The sequence below is a fragment of the Choloepus didactylus genome, chromosome 18, assembly GCF_015220235.1.
Source record: "Choloepus didactylus isolate mChoDid1 chromosome 18, mChoDid1.pri, whole genome shotgun sequence".
NCBI classification, from domain to species: Eukaryota; Metazoa; Chordata; class Mammalia; order Pilosa; family Megalonychidae; genus Choloepus; species Choloepus didactylus.
The window spans coordinates 3,480,913-3,497,501 of NC_051324.1; the positions used below are offsets into that span (position 1 = coordinate 3,480,913).

Genomic DNA, 16,589 nt, shown 5'->3' on the forward strand with positions numbered 1-16,589 from the left:
AACGAGACACTTTTCTAGGCAGAGACGTGTAAAAACATTGTGGTGTGGTTCTTACAGTTACACTTATCAGATTTATTCATCGCCTAGTATATCAGAACACTGCAATTCAGTGGTAGAAAACCAAATGGCCGTCAAAGAAGGACACTCTCAGCGCTAAGAGTACAGGGGTGTGGGAGCAACTTTAGAAGGTGGCATGCTCAAGTCCCGGGACTACATTTCCCAGGAGCCTCGGCGCGCATCTCTGCTTCCGGCCCTGTGGTCTGGACGCGCTCGGCATGCTGGGAGGCTGTGTCTCCGCTCTCCTCCCTGGCCCGGGCGTGGCGGGTGTCAGGACCCGGCAGGTGCAGACGCGGTTCTGGGGTGCGTGTCCGGCCGGGGACTGTCAGACTAGGGGCCCGGCTGCGCCCCGCTGAGTCTCTTCCTGGGCCTTCTGGTCTGACCGTAATCCCCCCTTCAAGAGCTGGAGTGATGCCTGTCTGGGCTCGGCCACCTTGACCCTGTCCCTGTGCCCCACGAGTGTGTCTCTGGGTTTTGTCTGTGCCTGACTGTGGGTGTGACACCTCCGGGTTCTTTGCTTGGAAGCGGGGTGAGAGTCCCCACAGTCTGAAGCAGGTAGGACCCAACCCACAGCGTGGTGGAACCGTTTTATGGACTGCGACGGTGTTCACGTGGGAGGGGATGGATGAAAGAGATCCCGCTCGTCCACTTGGCAAAACACGGAATCGCTCAGAGAGGGGATGTTAGGCAAGTTTCTGACCTCTGTGCTTTGTGTACCTCACCTGTAAAAAGAAGTTTATTGTTCCTTCCGTAAGTGGCGAATGTGAGGATTAAATGAATTTGATAGAAGACAATTGAAGGAGTGCCGGGCACGGAGCAAGGGCTCGATCAGTAGTAGCTATAATTATTAGTAGGCATTCATCTCCCCATTTGACATAAAAAGAAACAGAGGCCCAGGGAGGTAAAGTGACTTGTTCTGGGTCATCCAGCCACTGGGCACAGAGTAGAAATTAGAACCCAGGTGCCCTCACTCCCAGCAAGGGCATTTTCACCTTCGGTCTTGTTGGTAGCAGTATCTTTATCGCTGATTGTGATTGTCTGTGTTCCTGAGTGTCTCCCTGTGCAGGTCCCTGGGGTAAAAGTTGTAGTGATGCTCGCTGGTGTTCAGTGCTTCCTGGAGACCAGTGGCTGCTGAAATTTGCAGCTTTAGCCTTAGTGAAAATGATACTGCTTCAGAGTCCCTGATTATTGTTATGAGTGGGATCTGAGAGAATGAAAAAAAAAAAAGCAACTGAAAAAGGAGAAAAATTCAATCCAGAATCTCAGAGTTTCTGGGAGAAAACTGGCAGTCCCCAAGAAGAGATGTGGAGGACTTAGGTGACGTTGCTACAACCATTTGATGTGAAAAGGCTGTGATTATGGAGAATTGGACCTACACACTTGAGAACAGAGTTAAGAAATACACAAATGAGGGAAGTTCTGCCATTAGCTGGGCACCTGGAGTGTGCAGTTAGTCTTTTAGTTTTTCTTTACAGCAAGCTTGTAAAATGAGTATGGGCAGCTATGAGATCTTGTGCAAGTTATCAGTTTCCTTGTCTGTCAAAAGTGATTTATGGAAAGTACCTGGTGAAAGGAGAGTGTTCAGTAAGCGCTGGTGATTTTACTAATATCGTACTTTTTTGACTTGAAGCTCTGAGAAAGTAAGAAATCTCACTCATTCCATTATACTGTCTGCCTTTCTGAGGGATGAGAGATTGGGCAAGTCTGATGCCCAGGAAGGAGAAGGAGATGGAGAAGCTGATTTGATTGGGCAACAAAGGAGGACTCTGGTCTGTTGAACCTTCTCTGAGCCCAAGTACAGAGCCCTGCTGCCTGGTTTTGGCAGCGTTGGGGACAGCCCTGGCTCCCTTTCAGTTCACTCTAAGAAGTGTTCCCTTTCAGGGAGATACGAAGGGATGGTCTGGGTTACAAGGAACTTGCATAATGCCTCTAACATAATGATGTGCCCAGGGCCCCTTCCTGGAGCTTATGAGATTCCTCTCTTTGCTTTACCCAACCACTGATTCCCAGTGTTCACTCCAATGAGGGGCAGTCATCTTGTGGGCAAGTGGGGACTTGGGAAGCTGACCAATCATATAGATAGCATTATTATTCCCATTTTTCAAACCCAGACCATCCCTTCGTATCTCCCTGAAAGGGAACACTTCTTAGAGTGAACTGAAAGGGAGCCAGGGCTGTCCCCAATGCTGCCAGAACCAGCAGCAGGGCTCTGCACTTGGGCTCAGAGAAGGTTCAACAGACCAGAGTCTTCCTTTGTTGCCCAGTCAAATCAGCTTCTCCATCTCCTTCTCCTTCCTGGGCATCAGACTTGCCCAATCTCTCATCCTTCAGAAAGGCAGCCGGTATAATGGAATGAGTGAGATTTCTTACTTTCTCAGAGCTTCAAGTTAAAAAAATACTAATATTAGTAAAATCTTTTGTTGTCAGAAAACAAAGTAGAGAAAGCAGACCCCATAAAATCTTGGTTAGCGGTGACATGCTGAAAATACAGTAATCATTGGCTGATAATTAACTGACTGCTTATTCTGTACCAGGTACTGGTTTGGGTTTCTTATATGCATTAGTGCACAGTGTTGTGAAGTAGATAGCATTATTATTCCCATTTTTCAAATGAGGAAATTGAAGCACAGAAGAAGCTTGCCTGTGGTCATGTAGAGCCAGAGTGAAAGCAGATGCCAAAGCCAGTGTTCTAGTGGGAAAGGATTGTAGGTGGCATGGATTTAAGTATTGCTTTTTGAGAGGATAAAGGCTAGAAGGGATGATTAAACAAATAATGAACTGTAGAATATTAGGAAAATACAGAATCATATATAGGGTAAAATAAATAGCCTGTAACTCTACCCTACTACTCAGAGATAAGCTCAGACAATGCTTAAAGTTAATATGATCGGCAGTTTTCTCCTATAGGCAAAATCGAAATGTAAATGTAAATCATGAGCAGAAGGTTGCTTGATGGGCATGGAAATCAGATAATAGGAGTTGGGTGGATCATCATTCACTCATTCACAATTTATGGGGCCTGCTGTCAGCCAGGTGCACTGTCAAGATGCTCAGATACAGGGATGAATGAGGCGACACACTACAATTTAGAGGAGTGTGTGTGTAGTGGGACCAACCCAAGATGGTCGCAGCTTACCATGGGGTTGGAATATCACAGTCCAGTGGCCCGGAAGCTCCCTAGGAAGCACCAAGACCCTCAACTGCTAGAATGACCACTGTTGACCTTTGCCTCTGTGCCTCCTTTATCTATAATGTTGGACAGTTTCCATTTTTGTGAATAAGGAGTTGAGGCTAGAGGTCTTGGAGGTTTCCTCTGACTCTAACTTTGTGTGCTGTTTTTGGTCCCAGGGAATGTTTTCATTTCCTTGGCTGCTCAAGCAAATACCATGTAATGGGTCAGGTTAAACAATGGGAATTTATTAGTTTTGAGGCTTGGAGAAGTTTGGTCAAGGTGTCATCAAGGTGAGGCTTTCTTCCTGAAGACTGTGGCCTTGTGGGACTGGGTCCCAGGATCCTTGGCTCCTCTGTCACATAGCAATGCACTTGATGGTGTCTCCTGGCCTCTCCTTTCTCTACTGGGTTCTGTTGAATTTCAGCTTCTTGCTTCCCATCTGTATCTGTATCTATCTATCTGAATTTCATTCTGCTTATAAAGGATTCCAGTAATAAGATTAAGACCCATCCTGATTGAGTTGGGCCACACCTTCATTGAAGTAACCTCCTCAAAATGTCCTGCTTACAATGGGTTCACACCGCAGAAATGGATTATTTTAAGAACATGTTTTTCTGAGGCACATAGCTTCAAACCACCCCAAGGAACCTTATTTTCAGATCAAAGTCTTGGGCAAATCTTGAGACCAGTTAATTGTCATATTTTGCTCTGCTTCGGAAGTGACATTCAGTCTACCCTTGGGGGTTATCTTTGCGTTGTCTGCATAATCTTCAAACCATACAACAGCCAAGATCAGAGGCACATTTTGTCATAAATGGCTGTTTCTAATCTCATAGGTCTGAGATACATAAAGATCAGTGAATACCTTTTTTACTTCTCTTCCAGCTCTGCCATCTAGGGACTCCGCCCTTCCCCAAAAGGGGCATCTTGAAGAGGAAAACACGGCTGCTCTTCGCCAGACAGTAAAGTCCCAGGTGAATTGGAAATTTTCCTCTCTTCCCTAAAATCTCCATTTTAATTCCTGAAGCAAATAGATTTCTTTTCTCGTAGCATGAAGTTTGTCAGCCCCTCTAGCAGCAGCAATTTGAAAAAACAGGAACAAGTGGTGGGGGGTGACGTGTCAAGAAAATGGTGACTGTGGTGTTCATCAGGTTTCTGGAAGTTGTAATGACAGTCAGAAGGCTTGGCTGCCTCCCACTGGTTTGTAGTGGAGGAGATGGGGAAGATCAAGTCTCTTTAGCAGATTACCAGGGAAGAGGACTGATAGAGCATGGTTGGGGGGGATCAGGCTTTGGTTTGTTTATTTGAGACATTTAGCTTAGATATCCAAAGGCACATGAGATTTCTCTTACTTCTATCTACTTAGAATCTCCTGGGGAGAAGAGACGTGAACACAAAGCTAGATCATACAAATCAGCAGATTTATTACAGGCCTACTCAATAATAAAATTATTTCCTTATTGTGATATATAACATATATATAAAAAGGTATAGCTTTCAAATTACAATTCAGAAAGTAGCTATAGAACAAACTTCAAAGGATGCTCTGGGTTACAGTTCCACCATTTCAGTTCTTTCCTTCTAACTATTCCAACACCCCAGCAACTAAGAAAAAGAAAATTTTATAAAGATTCAGCATTCATAATCCTCTGTTAAATTCCATCTTGTCTGTTGCTACCCCTCCCTCTAGTTTAATCACTTTCCTGATCATCAGGGATGCCCAAGCAGCAACCACCCCAACCTGTTCATGTTAAAAAGGGGTGTCAGAAAAAGGGGGTATCAACTTTATAAGCAAAGGGGACACATCTGGTTGATGTTCTTGAAGAGGCTATTGCCTTTGGGTTTTGGGATTTAGCTGGCATAGGAGCACTCTGAAGGATCTAAGCTTCTGACGAAAAAAATTAGTGAGTGAAACCTTTATAGAGTCTTGGATAGGGATCCGGATATTCTTTAGGGTTTTCAGAACCACTCTTGACTTGGGCTTATCATACTGTGGCCATTTGGCATATCTAGGTGAAGCTTGCATAGGAGTAACCTCCAGGACAGCCTCTTGACTATTTGAATTCTCTTAGCCACTAAAACCTTATTTTGTTGCCTTTCTTTTCCCCCTTTTGGTCAGAAAGGCATTCTCAGTCCCTCGATGCCAAGGTCAGACTCATTCCTGGAATCCACGTCCCACATCGCCAGGAAGGCTTATTCATCTTGGGGATCCTGTCCCACAACGGGGGGCAGGTGATGAATTTATTTATACCTGATTTTCAGAGAAGGAATTACTGTATCAAAAGAATATGAACATTTGAAGGCTGTTTAATACACAAGTCAATAAAAAACTTGCCTTTGACACTTAAAGCTGTGGACACCGTGGGATCCATTTCCTTTACATCCCATCAGTATCTCCCAGTTCTGCCTTTTTTCAGCCTTTCCTTCAGGACCCCAGGCTGGTGTTTCAAGGCTTTGTGTCATTCAGAGATGTGACTGTGAACTTCACAGAGGAAGAAAGGAGAGAACTGGACCCTGCTCACAGAGCCTTGTACAGAGCTGTACTGCTCAAGAATTATAGTAACCTGGCCTTCTTGGATAAGGTCAGGACCTTTTGTTTCAGGTCTGTCTTTTGTGGTGCCTTTGCTTTCTGAAAACTCCCTCGTTCCTATTATGGGGAAATAACAAATGGGCTTTTGTGTTTTTTTTTTCCCCCAGAATCCAGATCAGATCCTTAAATTGTTTCTCACCTACTTAGGTACAACATTCATTTATTTTGACAATTAATTGTCCTGTTCTTTGCTCTCTAAAACAAAACAGAGTGGGAGTAAGAATAGGATTTTTGTCTTTCAAACCAGCAATCACATTCATTTTTCTTTCCCTTGAGCAGGATTTCCATTTTCTAAACCTGGTATCATCTTCCAGTTGGAACGAGCAGTGGACCGGTGGATGATGGAGGGAGAAGTGCTAAGAAGCAGCTGCACATGTAAGTGAAAACAAGGCAGATTGCATCTTTTGAAATATGAATTAGGGAGTCTTTCCAAATTCCTCTAGGCCTTTAAAATGTTGAGGCTTCTGATGGTCTTATTTTGTTTTAAACATATCAGAGTCCTGACAGCTTAACTCTCTACTTCTGCCTAGACTCAGGGAAGTTACACCCTAACACTTGATTCTGGAGTCACATTTGCGCCTTGCCCACAGGCATTTTATGCCATCATTCCCTTATCCTGTCTGGTAGCCTAATCATACCTAGTTTTCCCTACCTAAAAACATGAAGAGAATGAAAGAATTTGAGTAATTTTAATCATATAGAATTGGCCGAATTTGCTGCCTGAGTAGATATGAGAGATGAGAGAATAGGAGACAAAGATAATTCCCAGGTCTGACTTGAAGTGTAGGTGAATGGATGCTCTTTTCCTTGAGATAGAGAAGTAAGGAGAAGTATCAGGTTTAGAGGGTGGAAGATGAATTCGGTTTTTTCTAAGTTGAATTGAAGTGTCTGTGGTAGGCCTGAAAGTGGTTCTCAACTAGGGACAGTTTTCCCCCCAGGAACACTTGGTAATGTCTGGAGACTGGGAGAGTGCTGTGGGCATCTAGTGGGTAGAGGCCAAGGATGCTGCTAAACATCCTAAAATGCACTAGACATGCCTCCACACAAAGATTTACCCAGCCTAAAATGTCAATAGGGCTGTATTGAGAAACGCTGGTCCAAATGGAAATGTCTGGAGGTAGAGGATATAAGGGGTGTGTCAGGGGTCCCCAAGACCACTCTCGGGTTCTGTTCAGTAATTTGCTAAGAGAACTCACAGGACTCAGCATATGGCTGTCGGTGCGGCTATGATTTATTACCGTGAATGGATACCAAGCACAATCAGCAAAGGAAAAAGGCACATGGAGCAAGGTCCAGGGAAAACCAGGTTCAAGTTTCCAAGGGTTCTCTCCCAGGGAAGTAGTTTCCCCAGCAATGAGTTGTGACAACACGAGTGAAATGTCATCAACTAGGAAGCTCATTAGAGACTCATTGCCCAGGATTTAACTGGGGGCTGATTAGTAGGCACCCCCTGCTTGTTATGTCCCCAAATCCCAGATTCCCAGAAGGAAAGCAGGTACTTAGCATAAACTGTATTGTTTACATATGCAGGCACAGTGAGCTACTCTTACCCGTTAGTGGCGGGAACCCTCCTGAAATCCAAGTTTCCAGACGCCAGCCAAGGACCAACTTTGTAAGCTGCCCTTTTGTAGGATAAGTGGCCAGGTCTGCTGTGCTAACTCTTTTACACACAGGGGGATTTGTTAAATGAATTTTAGTGAAAGAAGGAGATCTTACTCAGTAGTACTGATTTGGGAATCAGGTGAGGATAGATAGTAATTTAAGCCAGGGGGAGTGGATGAGATCATGAAAAGTATATGTCAAAAGAGGGTCTAGAACCCTAATGAACATAAACATTTAAATATTTGCAAAATAAGTCATATGTATATATCACATGTGATTTTTTGAAAGGAAATATATGGGGAAAAACTGGTAACATATATAAGAAAATGGTAATAGTTTTTTGGTAATGTGGGGGGAAATAGAGGTATGATATATAAATTTTTGTATTTTTAGCATTTCTCAGCATAAGAAAAAGAAAGAGATTCCAAAAGAAGTTTGAGGAAAGAGTTGCCAGCGTGAGGAGGAAAACCAGGTCAGATTATTTGTCATGGAAGCCAAGAGAAGAGAGCATTGCAGTAGGAGGGGCTGGGCTCAAGGTGTTAAATGCCAGAGAGGTCAAGTGCAAGAGGGTTGCAAGTTGTCCATTGGGCTTAAAAGTAATAGGTCGTTCGTTCTTTTTGGGTGGCCTAATAGTGGATTAGTCCCCTCGCTCCGACTTCTGTCCTCCACTCAATGCTATTGACTTCTTTTAACTTTCATTTTCTTAAATTATATAAGAATGTCAAATCCACAAATTAAGATTATTTTAAAAATAGTCCTCAACTATTTATGTTGAGGAGATATATGTTGTTTGTTTTACCCATAATAAAGTTGAAATAGTACTAATTGTAGGCCTAATCCCCTGATCCTTATAAAGTTTCTGCATTCTTCTGAACTTTGACCCGCTGTGAGCCTTGGATGGGAGTGTGTGTGTGTATGTGTGTGTGTGTGCACACGTGCATGCGTAGGTGTGTGTTGGGAGGCTCAGAGAGAGGGAAAGACAGTGATGTTAAAGGAAGTCTCTCACAAATGGGTAGCATCACTCAGGCTAGCAAAGGAAAATATGGAAAATTATTGAATCTGTTAGCAACCCCAGCAATCATCAAGGAAAGTTTTTTTTTCAGGGTACTGTGGCAGTAGGGGTGGCATTAAGAGACGACCCTTGCTGGGGTGGACTCCAGGCAAGGGGGCTATCAAAAGCCAGGGAAGGTTCCTGTAATTCAGAGGCTAGGGCCAGTTACCATTCAGATGTACAGTATTGATCATTCTCCAAATGAGATTCATCCTACTTGAAATTATTTGATTAATCCTTGTGTTCTCCAATAGACGGTAAGTTTTAAAAGAGCTTGTACTGTATGTGTTTCTCTAATCACTGAATCCTAGCATAGCACAATGCCTAGCACATAATAGATATTCAGTAAATCATTTGTAGACTGGGTTACTTACATTTGTGACTACTGATATATTTAGTATTATTACCTCATTCCCACTCTAGCCATTTCCTTTCAGGGAGCAGTTTTACTTCTGACATGGAGACTTGGAAGTCAAAACCAAAGAAGGTATTTTCTAGAAAAAAAAGAAAATCATCCTAAAGGATAAACATGGACAGAAACACAAAAGGTGATCCAAGGACCTCCACTTTGAAGGAGACCTTGAGATATTATGGTCACTCAGAAATTGTACAGGGTAATCAGGAGAAACTCTGGAAACAAGCAACAGTTATTTACAAGAAAAACACTTCTGTAGCAAGTAGCAACCCTAAATGTATTGAATATGGCAGAAATGTTAGTCTGAAGTCCGACTTTGTTATACAATCAGTATTTCCTAAAGAAGCAAGACTTTATGTATGTGATGCTGGAAAGAGTTTGAAACAGAATTCAAACCTAGTCAGACGTAAGAAAGCTCAAATGAGAAAGTTCTTCAGTGGAATGAATGTGGTAAAATCTTCAGTGATTACTTGGTCTATGTTAACATTGTATAGTTCATACTGGAGAAAGGTTTGGAATGTAATCCGTATGAGAAGGTTTTTGGTCATTGTACACCAAACTGAACATCAGAAAACAAATATTGGAGAGAAATCATATGAAGGTAGAAAAGCCTTTAATTGGAACTTGTGCCTTACCAAACGTTATCGGAGCATTCACAGTGGGAAGGAATATATTGTGCATGGAAGAACCTTAGTTTGAACTACACCATTTATTCGACATCAGAGAATCCGTAATAGAACAAAACCTTATGAATGTAGTGAATGTAGAAGAACTTTAAATAATTGTTCAGCCCTCATGGTACATCAGAGGATTCTTAATGGAGAGAGAAACCCTATGAATGTAATAAATGTGGGAAGGCTTTTATTCAGATAACCCACTTTATTCAACATCAGTGAATTCATACTGCAGAGAAACCTTATGAATGTAAGGAATGTGGCAAAGCCTTCAGCCACAGTTCATCCCATATTGAACATCAGTTCATGCTGGAGCCTTTGGTCGCAGCTCTTCCCTTATTGTCCATCAATTTATTCACACTGGAGAGAAACCCTATGAATGCAGTCAATGAGGCAGAATCTTCAGTCAGAGCTCACATCTTTATCAACATCAGAGAATTCACACTGGAGAGAAACCTTATTCCTGCAATGACTGTGGGAAAGCCTTCAGTGATTGATCAGCCCATATTAGACATCAGAGAACTCACACTGGAGAAAAAACCTACAAATGTAAAGAATATGGTAAAGCCTCCTGTCAAAGCTCAATGCTCATAAAACACAAAAAAATCCACACTGGAGAGAAACTCTACACATGTAAAGATTGTGGGAAGGCCTTCAGCCAGAGTTCATCCCTTACTCAACATCAGAGGGTTCATACAGGAGAGAAATCCTTTGAATATAATGGGTGTGGGAAAGCCTTTAATAGAAGTGCCCATCTTTCTCAACATCGAAGAATTCATGCTGGAGAGAAATCTTGTGAGTGCAATGTATGTGGTAGAGCTTTCAGGTGTAGTTCAGCGCTAGTGAGGCATCAGAGACTTCACAGTGGAGAATAACCCTGAATTTATGGACAAATTCATGCAGATACTAAATACCAAAGAATCACACTTTTACAGATTGTTACAATTGTGTTGCCTTTTGATTTTGAAGACTGAAAATGGCCCCCTCCATTTTCTGCCAGAATATTACACATTCAAGTGAAGAAATGCTGATCTGAAAAATCTGGAATAGCCTAATATAGACTGTAAACATCAGTCTTCACATTGTGTGTGTGTGTGTATGTGTATTTTTATCCATACCTGTAAATTACTGACATCACCAGGCTTCTGCTTGCAGTGATTTTTTTTTTCATGGCCTCAGGCTTAGGCTATTCCAACAGGCCATGAGCCTCCAACTTTCCAGAATTGAGCTGCCTGCCTCTCTCTCTCTTTTATTTCCCCAAGTGTTGGAGAGAATGCAGAGCAGTAGGAACTCATTCATTGCTGGTGGGAATGCAAAATGGTGCAGCAGGTGTGGACGACAGTTTGGTGTCTTCCCAGAAAGTACAGAATTACCATATGACCCAGCAATCCCACCGCTAGGCATATAGCTAGGAGTATAACATTTTTTAAAATTTTTTAATGCTATTTTATTGAGATATATTCACATACCATATAATCTTCCAAAGTGTATAGTTGTTCACAGTATGATCATATAGTTGTGCATTCATCACCACAATCAATTTTTGAACATTTTCATTACTCCAAAAAAAAAGAATAAAAATAAAAGTAAAAAAGAACACCCAAAACATCCTATACCGCCCTTTTATTCATTTACTTTTTGTTCCCGTTTTTCTACTCATCTGTCCATACACTGTATAAAGGGTGAGCCACAAGGTTTTCTCAATCACATGGTCACACCATTTGAGCTATATAGTTATACAGTCATCTTCAAGAATCAAGGCTACTGCTCAGAGCTAGAGCTCGGCAGATATGAATGTCAGTATTAGTGCATACAGCCACTGTCAAAAAAAAAAAAAAAGCTGAAAAAGAGCCCAGACTTCAATTAGTGATATGAATGAAGCAGGTCTGGTTAAGACCAGGGCAAGCCAGGCCAAAGGATAAAGGTTGAAACTGATTGTGTTTTAAAACTTCAACTTTCATATGAGACTAAGGGAATAGATATCTATTTGGTACAGGATCTAAATTTTCTAAACGGTACAACTCTACAGTCGATTTGTTCAAACACCACAATTGCATGGAACTTTGAATAGGAAGTGAGATACGGTAGGTTAGTATAGGCTGGAGTGAAATAGTGACACATCCTAGAGTAATTTGGGCAGATAATAAAAAATATATTTACAGCCTCCACCTCCCCAGCCCCGAGGATCTGGGGGAAGGTGCGGATGTGTTGGACATCCTCACCTGGACTGGTGTTGATGTTGTCACAAACATTGGGACTGGCGGTTTGATGTGCTGAGCCCTTGAGCATGGGACTTGCCCTTATGAAGCTCATTACCACAAAGGAGAGTCTAACGTTGTATGTAATGGTGCCTAAGGGTCTCCCCCTGAGAACCTCTTTGTTGCTCAGATGTGGCCCTCTCTCTCTCTAACTGAGCCATCTCAACAGGTGAACTAGCTGCCCTCCCCTCTACGTGGGACCCGACTCTCAGGGGTGTAAATCTCCCTGGCAATGCAGAGTATGACTCCCGGGGATGAATGTGGACCCGGCATCGTGGGACTGAGAGTTTCTTCTTGACCAAAAGGGGGATGCAAAATGAGACGAAATAGTTTCAGTGGCTGAGAGATTCCAAATGGAGTCGAGAGGTCACTCTGGTGGACATTCTTATGCACTATATAGATAACGCCTCTTAGGCTTTAATGTATTGGAATAGCTAGAAGTAAATACCTGAAACTACCAAATTCCAACCCAGCAGTCTGGACTCCTGAAGACAATTATAGAATAATGTAGATTACAAGGGGTGACAGTGTGATTGTGAAGACCTTGTGGATCACACCCCCTTTATCTAGTGTATGGATGAGTGGAGGAATGGGGATAAAAACTAAAGGACAAATGGGGTGGGATGGGGGGATGATTTGGGTGTTCTTTTTTCACTTTTATTTTCTATTCTTGTTCTGGTTCTTTCTGATGTAAGGAAAATGTTCAGAGATAGATTGTGGTGATGAACGCATAACTATGTTATACTGTGGACAGTGGATTGTATACCATGGATGATTGTATGGTGTATGAATGTATTTCAATAAAAATGAATTTAATAAAAAAAAAATCAAGGCTACTGGATTGCAGTTCAACAGTTTCAGGTGTTTCCTTCTAGCTGTTCTAATACACTAAAAACTAAAAAGAGATTTCTGTGTATTGCATAAGAATAACCTCCAGGATGACCTCTTCATTCCATTTGAAATCTCAGCCACTGAAACTTTATTTTGTTTCATTTCTCTTCCCTCTTTTGGTCAAGAAGGCTTTCTCAATTCCACAATGCTGGGAACAATCTCATCCCTGGGAGCCATGTCCCACCTTTCCAGGGAGATTTATATTCCTGGGAGTCACGTCCCATGTAGGGAGAAGGGCAGTGAGTCCGCCTGCCTGCCTCTCTTAATTATGGGTATAGTGCCATGTCCAAGCTATAGAGAAATGCTTGGTTGATTGTATTTACTAATACCACCTCCCTATAAATCTCTGCCCCAATATAGCCATCCTACAGCTCATTTCCTCCTGTGTTTGTTGTCTGCTTTACCTTTTCCTACTGGTTTCTGGTTACCTCTCAGAGGCCAGAAGGGCCCCTTTCCAATTAATAGGTCAGCTGTTGAGACTGACAACACTTCATACACCAAGGGGATGTGAAAGAAGTGTATTACTTCCTTACACAAGCAAGTTCATGGGAGAGCAGAGTACATGCCAGCCAATTTGGAGTAGCAAGGGCAGAGAGTAGGTTGGGCCTTTCTAGTGTTTAGGGGGTGGATATAGAGAAGTTCCTCCACATGGGCTAGTGCTGCAGGACTCAGACTTCCTGCTGGTGACAAGAGTTCAGAAGGCATGCACAGGTTTCCTTCTCTAAAGTACAAGATGTGTGCTGGCAGGAAAGGGGAGGGTAGAAGTCCAAATGCTCTTGATGGTCAAAATGGAGTAAGACGCTGTGCTGGTTTGGATTTATTACGTACCCCCCAAACCATGTTCTTTAATGTAATCTTGTGATTGTGGGGGCAGATTCATTAGTCTTTTGATTAGAGTGGAATTTTTGATTGAGTGTTTCCATGGAGATGTGACTCACCCATCTGTGGGTGATACTTTTGATGAGATTATTTCCACGGAGGTGTGGCCCCACCCATTCAGGTTGGGTCTTGATTAGTTCACTGGAGTATTTAAGAGAGAATCTAAGAGCTGACACAGATCCAGATGCTTGTTGATGCTGAGAGATGCTTGGAATTGTGGACAGAAAGATGTATGGAGATGCTAAGCTAAGAGATGAAGCCCAGAGTTTGCCCTGGAGAAGCTAAGAGAGGACCCCCAGATGCTTAGAGTGAAAGCCGCTGGACTCAGAAGCTGAAAGCAAAGCAACTCAGGAGCAAAGGGCCAGCAAACACCAGCCATGCGCCTTCCCAGCCAACCGAGGTGTTCTGGATGCCATCGGTCTTCCTTCAGTGAAGGATGGAGGTATCCTCTTGTTGGTGCCTTAGTTTGGATACTTTTATGGCCTTAGGACAGTAAATTTTAACCAAATAACCCCCCTTTATAAAAGCCAATCCATTTCCTGTATTTTGCATAATGACAGCATTAGCAAACTTGAACAGATGCGTTATTACACCCACTTTCTTAGAAAATCTTTGTTCACTGATCTCAAAGTAGGTCTTTTATTTCAGTCTGTTTTCTCTTGATGCTGGATCTATAGTTTTCTCCATCTCCACATTTCTAGAATCTTCTTTCTTTCCCCTTTCCACAAGGCTGAAACTATTGCCATCATTTCTCAGAAACACCATTTACCCTGGAAACTGACAGTGTACTTAGTAACTACTGTCTCATACAATCCTGATGAAAGGGTTTTAGTGGACTGAAAATAATATCCTTAGAATATTTAAGGGAGAAAAAAAAAAGAAATAGACATATGAATTTGTAGCAAGCTATCCACAGATTATATCACATGGAGTTGCTTGATGAAGATACCTGTACATGACTAAGAAGTTTTATGTGTCCTTCATAATGCCATGCATTATTTTGTTAGTCTATGGCAAGTGTATGCATTTATGCAGAGTTTTTCTTTCTTTAGAATCAATCCAAACGTAAATTGCTCTTAGAGTCATTTGTTTGTTTGTTTGTTTCTGTGAATTGGTTCTGCTTCCTTTTTTCTTATTTTAGGCATTTCTCAGTTACTTAGGAGGAACCTAAGATATGCATAGGATTGGTGTACTTTGATTTTCCTGTATCATTCCTGATTATCTATCCAGGACTTGAGATTTCCATGCTTTATGTTTTTCTCACATCCAGGGCTACTCTGAACTCTTCCTTTCCTGCCTTTTTTTTCTGTTTAAAGTATGCTGTTAACTACTGCATGAAGTTCTATGGAGCTTGAGTTACAGAGCTGGAAAGCACAACTGAAGTTAGAGAAGAATGGATTTTTGTTCAGAAGATTAGTTGTAACAGACCAAAAACTATTTGAAGAAATAGTGAAATCCAGCAATAATTTTCATGATACCTGAAATCCTTAGTAACTTCCTTTTGAAATGGAAAGGTCATCTATAAGAATGGTGATCTTTAGAATCAGACCTCTTAAAATAATGTTTGTTAACTTCAGTAACAAAGTCCTTCAACAAATATTTCTTCCTTTTTGCCAGTGCTTTGGTTGGGGAGAAACCTTTGCCCCTCTTTCAGAGGCCTCATCTATGGTAACCTCTTTTTTAACTAAAAACTCAGGACAGGTGTCCCTGACTGAGAAGCCAAGCTTACAATGGGTGGCTTGCATGAGTGAATAGATTGCACTGCAGTGAACTGGTTTAATTCCGATTTGGTCTAAATATAGTTTGGATCTTGAAATGTTAAAAGTTGTAGGAGGCAAGATGGCAGCATAGAGAGGAGTGGAAGCTAAGTAGTCCCCCTGGAACAACTACAAAAAACCAGAAACAACTAGTAAATAATCCAGAATAACTGCAGGGGGACAAACGAGACCATCCACTCATCCTACACCAACCTGAATTGGGAAGAATGCCCGAGAACACAGCATAAAATCTGTAAGTAAAACCTGCGGATCCAAGTCGTGAGACCCCCTCCCCCATAGCCCAAGCTGCAATGCCTCGTGGTGCCAGAGAGAAGCTCTCTCCCAGCAAGCGAATATAGCTCAGCTGAGCTCCAACTGGGGTTTTAAGTAGCGAGTGTGAACTGATCACTACAGGTACGCAGCCCCAAAAAACAGACAGAGGCTTTGGGTGATGACTGACCTTGGAGAGCCAGAGGGTCGCCTTGGACTGGGTCTGAAGGGGACTATCTGTTTCTTTTTTGGCTCAGTGGAGAAAGCCCCAGTCATTTTCAGTTTCCAGGGCTGTGACTCGGGGAAGGGTGGAGACAGCACAAGCAGAGAGGGAGACCATTGAAATGCTAATGACCTCCACCTGGGGGGTCTGTCTTCTCTAGGAGGAAAGGGGTGGGGCCCTTTCCATTCAGAACCAGACCCCAGAGCCTGGGGGAACACGGCCATACCTCCTCACACCAGTCAAGAATTATAGGCTAACAGGCATCACCTGCTGGGCAGAAAAGCACAGTGACCTGAGGCATCACAGGGTGGAGAAATTTTCTAAGACACACCTGCAGGGAAACCAGATACTGAATATTTCTTCCCTCTGGGACCTGAGCCTGTTCTGGTCTGGGAAAACCTGATTTGGATAACCAAGGAAACCATGCCTAGACAACAGAAAATTACAACCTACACTAAGAAAAACAAAGTTATGGCTCAGTCAAAGGAACAAACGTACACTTCAACTGAGATACAGGAATTTAAACAACTAATGCTAAATCAATTCAAAAAGTTTAGAGAAGATATTGCAAAAGAGATAGAGGCTGTAAAGGAAGCACTGCACATGTATATGGCAGAAATCAAAAGTTCAAAAACACAACTAGGAGAATCTATGGAAATGAAAGGCACAACACAAGAGATGAAAGACACAATGGAAACATACAACAGCAGATCTCAAGAGGCAGAAGAAAACACTCAGGAACTGGAGAAC

General features: G+C 42.4%; 1 pseudogene; it reads left to right on the forward strand.

The window, feature by feature from the left end:
* Window positions 1-255: 255 nt before the first annotated feature.
* LOC119513986 overlaps window positions 256-16,589 on the forward strand; it is a 32,204-nt pseudogene continuing 15,870 nt past the window's right edge.